Here is a 13,490-nt window from a genome sequence, read left to right as displayed (position 1 = left end):
TGCTATAGACAGCACTGCGCCTTGTTCCTCAAGTTCCCATAGTATTCATTACTCTGCAGGCAAACGTATTTTGAACTACAGACTTTACACAGAATCGCTTTAAGACAGTACCCAAAGAACGTATCTCAGAAAATGGAGAACACCAAAAATAGCCAGTCCAAGTTCTGTAATGGAATGAAGCTCACACTCATACTGAATGTTAGTCTACTTGGCTGTTTTCTACACTAGTGTTCCATAAACTATGTAGTTTATAGTCGACCCTTGAATAACAAGGGTTTGAACACATGAGTTTTTTTCAATAAATACAATACAGTATTGTCAATGTATTTTCTTTTCCTTATAATTTTCTTAATAAGATCTTTTCTCTAGCTTACTTTATTGTAAGAATGTGGTATTTAATATAAATAATCTATAAAATATATATTAGACTATGTTATCAGTAAAGCTCCCAGTCAAAGTAGGCTATCAATAGTTCAGTTTTGGATGAGTTAAAAATCATATAGATTTTCAACTGTACAGGGGGTTGGTACCCCCAACCTCTCCATTGTTTGAGGGTCAGCTGTATAAGGTTTTATTGGAACATAGTTACGCTCATTTGCTTACATACTGTCTATGGCTACTTTCACACCACAAGAGCAGAACTTAATTGTTGCTCCAGACATAGTCCACAAAATCTAAAATATTTACTAACTGGCCCTCTACCAAAAAAAAAAAAAAAAAAAAAAAAAAAAATTCACCACTTTTTTACTCCTCTACACAATGAGATGTCAGAGGCAACACATGACATCTCCAAGAACCCTCTCTAAAATACATGAATTGAGCATCTGTCAGCCTAGGTGTAGACTTTTGGGTCCTCTGATGCTAAAACACAAATGCACTCCCAAGGCCCTTCAATCATCCTGTATCAATCCCTAAGTTGCCAAGGCAAAGCACAAAAGGTTATCACTCCCTCCTACCAGAGTCATACCCTTCCCACTACCTTCACTAGTAAATCATGTCAACCCGAAAAGACTGTCCTTTAAGTCCATCTAAACATGTTTCACCCGCATAAAATATAATGTGGAAAGTAGAGGATGGAGAAGGCACCCATATGGCATATATTCCAGTCCCATACACTTATCCTAGAATCACCTGAGATCTAGCTCCCTATCTAAACATCCCTTCCCCGGAGAGTTCTGCCATTTGAATTAAATTCTTAAGAAGGGACCAAAGAAGCTACTAGGGAGGCAGTGAACTGAATGAACTCATGAACACAAAAAGTATGGATATGTATATATTCCCTATTTCACAATCCTTAATTTTGTTAGAGTCAACACTAAAAGCAAGCCCCACTAGCTGCAGATTTCGCCACAAAAAAAAGTCTTCCATGTCTCATGCTTCAAAGACAGTTGATTCTTTTTAAATGCCAAGTTGTTTTTTGTTTATTTGTTTTTTAATAAAAAGGTTAAAAAAAAAAAGCATTTTCAGCACTGCTGTGCCAACACAGGGATATCCCCTCCATTGTATGGGACACAAAGACACACATCAACTGCAAGCAGGGGAAGCAGCCTTCTCTGCCAGCTATTTTTAGCCCTACTTCGTCAGATTAAAGACCAAATTTAGGATAATAATCCTGGGCAAACTTTAAAAACATGAATTTTTATGAAAACAAATCTGTCCTTTTATGTATAAGTTCCTTAACAGTGAAATCCTATACATCCTTCTGACTTTAAATCAGGGGACCTATATACTCTACAAAAAGCTTGTTAGCTCCTTCAAAAATATAGATGCACATGTCCTAAGAACTGGTAGCCATGTTAAAGACTGTTCCTCCCTTTGAACTTTAAATCTTATCCACTTTTAAAACATTTTTTAGTGAGAGTCTCATTCATTTTCTGTTCTTACCATATCGTTGCTAACTTTAACAGATTCCCTTCCCCCAAAGTAAAAAGACACATTTTTCAGCTGTTACTCTGCAAGAAACCTTAACACTGTGAAACTGACTCCTAACTCTACATTTTCAGCATATCACTCATTAGCTTAACTATTTTTCTGTCTTCAGATTGCATCAGCACCAACTTTTTACCCTAAAATCTAATGTCAAAAACAAAGTCCACTGCCCCGTTTCTGAATTATTTTCTGTAAGAAACCACTAGTACCAATCTAAACTACTGGGAGCATCTTTCTCACCCCTCCCTTTGTACAGCTCTTCGAAGACCATGGTATGAAAATGTTGGTTCCCTAAAAAAACAAAATCCTTCTCCAGGTAAAATGCTTCCCAACCTAGAATACAATTTCTCCTTAATCATCTAAAAGTACCTTCTCAGCAACATTGTTCTCAGTTGATTCTCTGGGCTGTACACATGTAACTGCACAAACACAAACACTAACTTCAAGCCTCCTCAACAACTTTCATCCATATTCCCAACAAGCTAACTTCTCAATTACATTTGTCCCTCACACCCTCCAATTCCAAAAGTTTTAAACACTTTATCTCCACCAGCACCTTTCTTCCCAAAAGAAATCTTATTTCCCAGATTTGGTTCAGACACTCCAATTAGTTTTGTATAGTCCAACACCAACACTTCTATAGATACATATACATTTATATCTATAAGGCACAAAACACAGTAGTGTGAGAGATAGTGTCATACATACAGTAGGATGACGTAGAGTGTCATACTTACAGTAGTATGACATATAGTTTCATATACACCTCTTTCCTACAATTTTGTGCAATTTATGTTTCATTGCCTATGCCATAAATAAAAGCATCTCAAAGGCCTCTCAAATACTTTGCTGTTTCTTTGCTACCCAAAATGCAATCAAACATTACCATGCTTTTTAACCAACCTATAGTCAAAGTAATAAAAATAAGTCTTAAAGTTAGTAAGCAACTTTGATAAGAGTACAAATCTACCCTCAAATTATAGTTTGCTGGTTTGTCTCCCTTTTCTCCCTGAAAAACAGCCTATGCCAGAGTAATTTCTCTTTCTCTCATCTTTGTAAAATATGGGATACATAACTTCCTCAAGTTCTCAAAAGAAGGTAACAGATCCAGAGACATTTGCTTTTGATTTGACACCTAACATTACACCTACTAATCAGTATTTCCATGTCATTACCCATTTAAAATAGAACTTACGGCTCCTTACAAAAGTGTAACAAGCACAAATATATAAAGAGAAACAAAACAGCTGGAGAAGTTCCACAAGGGGCAAAATGATCAAGGGATCAAAGTAATCATTCTAAGACTGACAGAAAGAGTCAGGGAAGACAATGGTAAAGAAGAATAATCAAAATACATAAAACCAAGGAAAGATGAACTCCAGCTTGTCATAGCATTTCTCAAAACAAAACCTCTGGATGTGTTTTGGAACTTTACAGAAACAGATTTGGGACAAATAAATGAAATGTTAAATAATTCAGGGGCTAACAAACTTAAAGAACTCACTATCTCAAAAGAGAAAAAGTATATATGAAAACACTATTGGAGAAAGTTTTAAATAAATTTAATTGAGATCCTGAATGGAGAAGTTAGCATGGACAACCCCAGGCTTACATTCATTACCACAAAGCAGTGGCTTCAGAGGGAGTGAGCCCACACTGTTGCCTGGAGGAGCCACAATTCTCAGTACTGTAGTACTGCCTATGTTCTGTTAAATAAAATTCCACCTTATGCTTAACCCTTAAGGTCTGTATAAATATATGAAATGGTAATTACTTTCTTGCACCTCAGTTTGGCACTGTTGAGAGGATACCTAAAATGCATATCAAAGATTTTATAAACTTCACCTTAAAATAATGGAAGGGAAAGGAAAACTTTCATCTTTCAGAGAATTAAATATCAAAAAGTTTCTCCTCGTTTGATAGTGAACTAAAGATAACTCAACCAAGCAAAGTGTCAAGTCATTCTGCCAAATAAAAAAGTGCTAGCAATTAGGACATACGCTACTTAAAAAAAAAAAAAAAAAAAAAAAATTTAAAGCATTTGGATAGGGAAAAAAATGCAAAAACTTTTATAAACTGTTTAAGGTACTAGATGCTCTTCCCCAAGTAAGTCATGATTCATAAGAACTCAGAATCTTCTGAGTAACTGAAATCTGTTATAGCTTCCTGACACCTAGAAATTGGACCCAGGAAATGAGAAGGTAAAAAACTCCTGTACCATCTCTCAAGGAAGAACTGCAAATAAGACAGGAATTTCAGTTTCGGGGGTTCACAGGGTAAAAGGTTCCCTCTTGAGAACCCTAATAAGAGCTGCCCCGAAACAAAAACCACAGCACTGTTTCACACCCGGTGTACCAGGAAAAGGTGTATTACAGAGATGTCCTTTGTGTGCACATATGATTTGGCTTCCTCAATTTCCTTTGCCAGTTACCGGCCAGAAAGGTGCAAGTGTCCACTCTGGATAAAGATAGAGCTCCTCTAAGAGAAACCTGTAAGCTTGCATATTACCCGTACAAGGAGCTAAAATATCATAAAACACAAGACTACCCGATACCTCTTTCTCGCTGTAAAAATAAAGATGCACCCTCTGGTCTATACACTCCCAACACTCCTGCAAAACATCAGCAAAACTCCGAGGGGACGAACCGGACGGTATCCTCCCACTTTCTACCCCCTCGATTCCCTTTCCCCGGCCACTCACACTTTAGGGAAGAGCCGTGGCGCTGACAAAGTGGGCTGGTTCCCTTCCTCCTTCGCTCTGAGGCGGCAGCTGCGGAAGGCTCCGGCGCGTTACTGAGGAAGAAGCGGTGCTTGTGTATCTAAGCCAGGCGGTCACCCCGGGTCTCTTCCGCGCCGCCGGAGCAAAGGAGGCGGCAGCGGCTCCGCTTACCTCTTCTTTTCCTCTTCCTGGATCTCTTCAGGCTGTATCTTCTGCCCGCCCTGAGCCACTTCTCCCGGGGCAGTCACGTCTGGGAGGCTCCAGATTTTGCTCTTACAAAGTTTTCCTCTGGGCTGAGGCTGCAGCCGGCCCCCCGGGTCCCCCCCGGCCCCGCCGCCCTCGGGGCTGGGGCGGGGGAGGGGGCTCTAAGAACTCCTCCCGGAGTCCTGCCGAGGGGCCGGGGGGCCGGCGACTGGCCAAGAGAGAAGACCCCCCCCCCCCGCGAGGGGGCTCAGGAGAGGAGGAAGGTAAGGAAAGGACGGCGGCGCCTGTCCTGCTCTCCCCGCCGCCGGGGCCGCCGCTTCACATCGGGGTCCCCGCCCCCCCGGCCGGGGGGTGGTTGCTGAGCTTGGGTCCCCCGCTCATACACTCTGGGGCAAGATGCTACGGCCCCGGGCGGGTGGAAGAGGCAGCGGCGTGGTGGGGGACCCGGCCGGCTCCGCTCGGCGCCGCCCCCGCTCCCGGCTCCCGCATGTGTCGCTGCGGCTGGGACCCCCTCCCTACACGTTGGGGGTCCCTCGTCCCGCGCCCCGGGACTAGACAGAAGCTCCGGCCCTCCCTCAGCGTCTTCTCACCGCAGAGCAGCTGACTAGTCCCGGCCCGAGGTAGCCGCCTCCCTGCCCCCCAGCCGCCGGCTCCGGCTCCGGCTCCGGCGTGTACAGCCGCCGCTGCCGGCCGGGAAGGTGAGGGGGGGAGAAAAGGGGTGGCCGCGGCTCCCGCTGGTCCAGGTCAGAACGAAGGTCTCGGTGGTGGCCAGTGCACGGGGGCCGGGTCTCTCGGATGCTCCCTCGCTCTCACGCTCTCCGCTGCGGTGGCGGTAGCGCCCGGAGCTCAGCTCGCTGTCTCGCTCGCTCTGTGCGGGGCTCTCGCCTCACTCCAGAGAGGGGCGGGAGGAAAGCGGCGCAGGCGGATGACGCAAGTCACCTAGCAACCGCTCCCCTTACCCCCTCCCTTTTCTGTCCGCCAGGACGTTTCCTCCGCTGGCCTTTTTTTTTCTCCCTTTCTAACCACCCCGCCCAGGGTGACTCTGGCGCGCTCTGATGACGATCAAAGGGAAGAGGAAGTCGGGGCCCCGCGAGCGGGTGGGTGCGCCTCGGGCCGCGGGACTAGCCGCCGCTGCCGCCGCCTCTACGGCCGCGTCAGAATTGAAGAGAGGAAGGGGAGGAGCCGAGTGGAGCCTAAGCTGCCGTCTGATCTTAGCCCTGACCCCACGGCGGCGGGCAGAGCTTGCTCTGTAGCGGTTTCCTTCAGGGCAGGTGGTGGCTGCTCCTTTGGGAGCAAGGAGGAAGGCCCAGGCCGCGCGGCCGTCCTCGGGCGCGCACCACCCGAAGGTGAGGCATTTAGCCCCAAATGGGCCTTCGAAAACCCAGGCTGAGCGAGAACTTGCCCTACAGCCTGATCCGCTGCACCTGCTCCAGGGAGCGAGCGCCCCACCCTTCCCGTGGTGTGGGGCGAGACCTAGCACCCGATAACGTGTGGTCGGGCCGAGCAAGTGTTTGATGAATGAATGAATGCCTCCCTCCGAGGCACTCGCGGAGTTCAGAGGAGTTGACGAAAGTGCAAGCGTCTTGTAAGCTACGTGGTCTTGTAAAGATGCGAGTAGTAATACATCCCTTCTTCCCCCTCCCACCTCTACGATAGGAAATAGGGATGCAGTTTGCGTACGGAGGCACAACCTAAGTGTGTAAAGTGGGGGCGAATTGCCGAGACGAAGGAAGGGAGCCATCCTCCCGGAGACTGTGGAAAGAATTTTTACTTTTTCAGGAGGAGATGTTAGTGGTGTCTCAATTTTAGGAACCATTCTTGCTTGTATGAAGCTTTGGAGAGCTGATCTTGGTTGATAGTAAGTATCCATAACCATCACCAGGAAATGTTGGCCTGTGCTGCAGGTCTGACTCAAAGTCTCTTTCCTTTCTAAAATAAATATTATTACTATTATGCAGCTTTTCCTACAGATTTATCCTGGAAAGTAAATTCAAATTAAAACTCATGAAGTTGAAAGTGTAGTTCTCTTGGAAAAGAAATTTTGAAATGAAAGTCTCAGAATCTGTCTTGAACCTGTCCAGGTGAATACAGTGAGACTGAGATGAAAGCAGCAATGATGAAAGCAAGCAGATTCCAGAGTTCTTTTGCTGGACCCTGGCACACCCTACCTGCTCTGGAAGCAGCATTAATGGATATTACAAGTCTTTCCACTTCAGAGAATAAGGAGCAAGCTTTTATAGGCAGACTTCCGAAGCTCAGGGTTTCTACCAGCACCATATGCAAACAGTAGACCAAGGAAACTTCTACCACCACCATATGCAAACAGTAGACCAAGGAAACTTCATTTTTATTAAAATGCTGCAGAAGAATTGATGGGAGTGGGAAGTGGATGTTGCAGAAGCAAGAAGAGACTCACAGAGCAGCACTTTCCCAAGTGTCCTTGACGAGAAGTTCCAAGAGCCAGGTTAACTATCCTGCTTAAGCTACTGTGGGTTTGACTGCCTTGGCATGATCGATGCCCTACCATGTCCTTCCAAAAAAGACTCACAGGGAATCTGCCCTCCAAGTGGTAGCCCCACGTGGCTACAAAATAAATCTCTACCTGATTTTGCCCCCTCCCTAATTTCCTGGTAGAAATTGAATGAGTAAAATGCCCAGATTTAGGAGATTTTGTGAAGCTGAGCACCTCCGGTTTTAAGTCCTGTGGGGTTTGGATAAAAAGAATGCAAAAATCCTACGGTGTGGGGCAAGACTTAGCACACAATTGTGGTCAGGCTGAGCAAATGTTTAATGAATGAATAAACTTCTGCAGCCCAGCAGAGTACACCTCCAGAAAAGTGTGTACTGTACCACATGGGGTTTTTCAGCAGCCTGATGTGTTTTGTCAGTGGCTCCACCTTACCTTAGTACTGAGAGACAGAAAATCACTTGAGAAATCCCTCATGCACCTACTTATGAAGTAATAGCAGCACTAAACTTACTGGGCAAAATCCACCCACCTCACCACCCAGTACTGGAAGAAACTGGAGGAAACAGCTGGAGTTGGCATCTAGAGAGGAGGAAGTTCATACATTTCCAACTTGGTCTGCTTCTCCTTAGTTCTTTTACTTATTAATCCAGAGGAAAAAAACAGCTAGATTGTACAAAATTCCAAAAAATCTGAAATTTCAGGTAACAGTTCTTTCCCTGCTTTATCAGTTTGTTTGTGATAAAGATCTGCATACTGTTAAAATATAACAAAGGGATATTTGTGGAGGGTTCTTTTCTCCTGCACTTGAAAGCATGCTCTTATGAGAAGCTATTTTATCAGTGTATTATCATCCCACATCAGTGGGTTTTACTGTCAGGGATTTCATAAGCTAAATTATCTGGTAAAATTTCTAGAAATGCCATCTAAAAAGTCTTCAATTACTTTTGCATTTTTATTGTGAGATATACATTAAATGCATACAGCAGTTATTTGTTATAAAAGAAACCTGCTTGTGACCAACTACGTCAACAAATGGAACATTGCCAGCATTCTAGAAGCCCCCCTAGTGACCTTCCTGAGCACAACTCTTTCCCTCTCTTTTAGAGGTAGCCATTGTTCTAACTTTTGTGATAATCATTTCCTCGCTTTTCTCTATTTTTTTTTCATAAGCATGCACCCCTAAACAATATGTTGTTTCGTTTTGCCCTTTCTGTTGAACTTTATTCAATGGAATGACATAACGTGTAATCTGTTTGCTTGCTGCTTTTGCACAATGTCAAAATCCATATTTTGTTTAGGTCATTCATGTAGTCGTAATCTGTTCATTTTTAATTGCAGTGTTCCATTGTAGCAGTATGCTATAATTTATTTAGCCATTTTATTGTTGATGGACATCTGGATTGCTTCCAGTTTGGGACTGTTAAAAGTGCTGCTGTGAATATTCTTCGTATGTGTATTCCATCACATTTATATCAGTTTCTGTATGGTATATACCTGGGAGCTTTTTCTAGAGTGTTATACTCACGCCAGCCATGTATGTGAGTCCCATTACCCCTCACCCTCAGTCCCACTCAGTATTGTCAATCCTTTTGCCAGTCTGGTGGATGTATAGTTAGTTGTATGTCATTATGGTTTTAACTTGTTATCTCTGATTGCTGATGTTATTGAGTCCTTTCCACATACCAGCTAGCCATTCGGATTCCCTCTTGTGAAGTGGTTACTACCTTTTTCATGCCCAGTATCTGAGATGCCAGATTTCCCAAGATCCTTTTATAGTCCACACTTGAACAATTTATTTCGGGTAAGGTAATGCTACCAAATGAGTTATATTTGGGACAAGTTCTTCCCAAAATATAGCTTACTTAATTATCTTCTATGAATTGACTTATATAAACTTCTTAAAAATAGACTCAGGGCACCTGGTTGGCTCAGTTGGTTAAGCATCTGCCTTCAGCTCAGGCAGGTCATGATCCTGGAGTCCTGGGGCTGAGTCTCCTTTACCCTCTGCCACGCCACCTGCTTGTGCTCTCTCTCTCTCTCTCTCTCTCTCTCTCAAATAAATAAATAAAATCTTAAAAAATATATATGTGACAAGACTATTTTTTATTTTACTTTTTGCCTTCCAAAATAATCCCATGCTTTCAACTTTCATTGCTGGAATTTCTCATGGTTGTTTTGGGTTTTGTTGTGATTTAGTTTCTGGAGTATGTAAAAGAGATTTTTATTCTCTTAAATCTATGTAACTGATTCCTGTTCTTTGTCACTTTGTATGTTATAGGCAACTATGTAACAAATTATTTCCCCAGCACAGATTTCTTTTTCATTTCCCAGTTTCATTCATTTTATAAAAGTCACAGTGACTTTTTCTTTATTTCTGAAGTCCCTGCTAAAATAAGGGTTTGTTGGGGGGTGTTTTTTAATTTCACTCAGTAATACCAAATACATACCATTCATGTCTCTACCTGGCAAATTTCCCCAATGTATTCTCTTTGGTTGTCTTTATCATTTTCATATCTTCCAGTTCTTTGTGTAGAATCAGTGATGTTTTCTGATTTCTCATCTTAAGATGAGACCCAGAGAAATTATTTTACATAGGATCAAAAAAGCAAGTAAATAGGATGCCTGGACTCCACCCCAAGTCTTCCAATAGTATGCTTGCCATTATATCACACTGACTCAGTTTTCTGGAGCAGTAAATAAGTTCATTCCAGTGATCTATAGAATATTGTTCACTTCCACATGGCAAACCTCTTATTCTATCATTGAATAAGATTTTTTCATTAAATAAGATTGTTTCATTTTTAAGCCTAACAGCTTTAGGATCAGATTAAGGGTGACATAAATAAAAATAAATACAATTTTTAAAGATTATTAGAAATAATTTTTAAAAAGGAATTATAAGGATACTTGTTTTAGTATCTTTTTTTAAGATTTTCTTTATTTGAAAGACAACAAACAGTGGGAAGGGCAGAGGGAGAGAGAGAGAGAAGGAAGTAGATGCCCTGCTGAGCAGGAAGCCTGATGCAGGTAGGGCTCCATGCTCCACCCCAGGACCCAGAGATCCCGACCTGAGCCGAAGGCAAACGCTTAATCGACTGAGCTACCCAGAGGCACCTGGATATGTGGTTTAAAAAAATAAGGTGTCTCCACTTTTTCCTTCACTAAACCCACATCACCTCTCCAGAGAACCACTGTGCTTCCTTAATGTCTGAGAAAATTATTACACAAAGGAAAGCAATGGTTAGTAGTGTCAAATAATTAAGGAAACATCTTTGGATTTGGTGATTGGCTCCCTAATAATTCCATAATGCTGTTAAAAATGTTGAATGTCAGAACATAATGACATTTGTAAATCCAAGAACAAATCAACCTAGAAAACCCACCGGCTGCTTGATGAGATCACCCTTGTGTTTGCCTTTACCATAAACTGGACTTGCAAAAAGATTGACTGTAAAAATGAATTACAGTGACCACTAGTTTTAATGGAAAATAAATAAATCACTTATAATCTTTGTTAGTTTAACCTGAGTTTCAGAAAAACCCTTCCTTTGGTTTTGTTATTAATAATCACAAAGTATTTTTACCTAATAAAATCCTACCAAGGTAGGATTGGTTGTAACTTAATCCTGGAGAGCAAAGGCTTTTAAATGTTCTGGCTTGAAATTCAAGGTTGAGTTACTGAATTAACAGTAGGGAGTTGCCAAAGGTACCAGACAATTTCCAAAACGCAGTGATATATAGAAAGTGTGAAAGTGTTAGAATATCTATCATAAGCATAGACTTTTCACATTTACTTCACAATTCAGGGAACAAAAATGTAATTATCACCTACTATTTCCTAGCGCTTAACGAAGTGCCGAACATATAATGGTGAAACAGACCTAGCTTCACAGAGCTTACAGTCTACTCCCTAGTATGAGCTGGGTTTGATACTTGACTCCCGTCACTACCATCTAAAACTATTTGTTCCATATTACCATCTGATAATCTATAAGTAAATGGGTGACTGCTTTTATTCTCTTCGTAAGCAAATAATCAGTCTTGTCATTTTTCAGAATTTCACAGAAACACTGAAAAGTAGTATAATGCATGTTTATTTACCTAGATTCGGTCATTGTTAGTATTTTGCTACATTTGCTTTAAGCACTTTTTCCTGAACCATTTGAAACTAAGTTGCAGGCATAATGTGATTTAGAGTACTTCAGCAGAAATCAACCTCAATCTTTAACCTAAAAAAATTAACAAAAATCTGTATCTAAATATATAATTCATATTTAGATTTCTCTAATTGTCCCAAATAGTTTTTCCAATTTTACTGGGCTATAATTGACAACACTATTTAAGGTGAAGGTGTACTGGGGCACCTGGGTGGCTCAGTGGGTTAAGCCTCTGCCTTCAGCTCAGGTCATGATCCCAGGGTCCTGGGATGGAGCCCTACGTCAGGCTCTCTGCTCAGCAGAGAGCCTCCTTCCTCCTCTCTCTGCCTGCCTCTCTGTGTACTTGTGATGTCTCTCTCTCTCTCTCTGTCTGTCAAATAAATAAAATCTTTAAAAAAAAATCTTTAAGGTGAAGGTGTATAAATGTGATGATTTGAAGGGCATGCTTATAAGTGCAAGGATTACCCAAATAAGGCTAGTTAACACAGCCATCACCTCACATAGTTATCTTTGTGTGACAACATTTAAACATTTCAGATCTCTCTTAGAAAATTTCAAGTATATTTTTCATAGCTTGTGCCCTCCCCCAACCTGGATCCAATCAAGTTTCACACATTGCATTCTACAGTCATATTTAAATGTAAATATGTTTAGAGAAACTAAAAACTGGACTCTCCAATAATATTTGGAAATAATTGTCTTTACATTATGTCATTTCTTTCTATAACAATGTTATATTTTAAATCTAAGAGCATTGTGTATTTTTAGTGGAGGATGGTTTCCCTTCATTCCGTAGCTTTTCACTCACCTTTGAAATCACTTAATGCAGCTCTAATAAGTGGGGAACTCACTCACTGAGATACTGAGCATTCCCCTATTTTCTGAAAATACCCTATACATTTTCTTTGATACTATTTCCTTCCACCTTTGCCCCACCATGCTTTTCCTGGAAAGCTCTGATTTTTCTCCTGCCCAAAATCCTTATTACCACTTTTCTGTCTCCTTGAATTTGTCTTAACTTTCTAGAAACCCTTTCCAGAGCATCCAACTGCACATTTCTATCTTCTCTTATTCTCCACCCACTTTTCAGGCTACCATAACTTCTTAGCTCTCCCAGAAACTGCACATGATTTCCTCTACCAAAACCCTTTCACTAGGAATCCTTTACATCAGAACCTAGCTGATTCCAAAGAAGGGGCATAATATTTGTCATGAACTTAGGAATGTGGTTATTCAATCTTCACAAAACTCTGCAAAGTAGGTGTGAGATGCCCACATTCCTTATTCCTCTCCCTGACCACATAGGAAGACTGTCTCCCAGCTCCCCTTGCTATTAGGCTGGGACCATGTGATTGGTCTGGCCAGGAGATGTGGGCAAAAGTAAAGTGGGTCATTCCCAGGCTTGATTCTAAAGTCTCCTGAGAGACAATCGGCTCATGACTTCTCCCTTGTCTACAATGCTTAAAAGCAAAGGATGTTAAGATACTGGGTTACATGTATCACAGGACTTTAGATTCTTTAGCTGCTGCGTAGAGGAGTTCTAGCTCAATCAGACAGTGAGCTGAGCAGAAAGTAAAGGTGTATTAAGTTTCTGAGTTTAATACCAAGTTATCATTTAGAAACATAAAGAATAGCAAGTCATTGTGTTAATATTCTAGTCTAAAGAGGTTGGGTTATATAAGCTTTTACAACCTAAGAATGCAACCTCCCTTTGTTAAACTATTTTTACAGAAAAATGAGTTCTGAGTTCCAGTCCCAACTATAAGAGAACTTTCAGAGAAAAGAAAACAGAAACTCTAGGGATTGTTGCTTCTGTGAAAGAAGTACCACATATTAGAACACCAGTACCCTTCAGGTATTTGTTTAACCCTGCCTTTTCAACAAATGGGCTGCCATTTCAAAGATGAAGAAATCCTCAGGTTCTCCAGCTTTTTATTCCAGGGTTGACATTTCTTTTAATAACCAAATAAAATGCCATGACCTACCATCTTATATGCTATAAAAAGTTCCA

The 13,490-nt window shown here is 41.7% G+C and overlaps 1 protein-coding gene and 1 pseudogene across 2 annotated transcripts in view; one reads left to right on the top strand and one right to left on the bottom strand.

Moving 5' to 3' along the window:
- Window positions 1–4,929, bottom strand: part of FBXW7 (F-box and WD repeat domain containing 7) — a 228,522-nt gene extending 223,593 nt beyond the window's left edge. The window contains exons 1-2 of one of the 2 annotated variants that reach the window (XM_032855518.1): window positions 4,820–4,918; window positions 4,631–4,722 (exon numbers count right to left, since the gene is read on the bottom strand). The gene's annotated coding sequence lies outside the window, so the exon portion shown is untranslated. Of the gene's footprint in view, window positions 1–4,630 lie in introns of both variants that reach the window. The other variant, XM_032855516.1, reaches the window with a different exon arrangement.
- Window positions 4,930–5,647: 718 nt separating this feature from the next.
- LOC116866500 lies at window positions 5,648–7,881 on the top strand (annotated as a pseudogene).
- Window positions 7,882–13,490: the final 5,609 nt, after the last annotated feature.

Source organism: Lontra canadensis, unplaced genomic scaffold (genome assembly GCF_010015895.1).
Source record: "Lontra canadensis isolate GAN:19392208 unplaced genomic scaffold, GSC_riverotter_1.0 scaffold10, whole genome shotgun sequence".
NCBI lineage: Eukaryota > Metazoa > Chordata > Mammalia > Carnivora > Mustelidae > Lontra > Lontra canadensis.
This window is presented reverse-complemented; position numbering and strand designations above follow the sequence as displayed.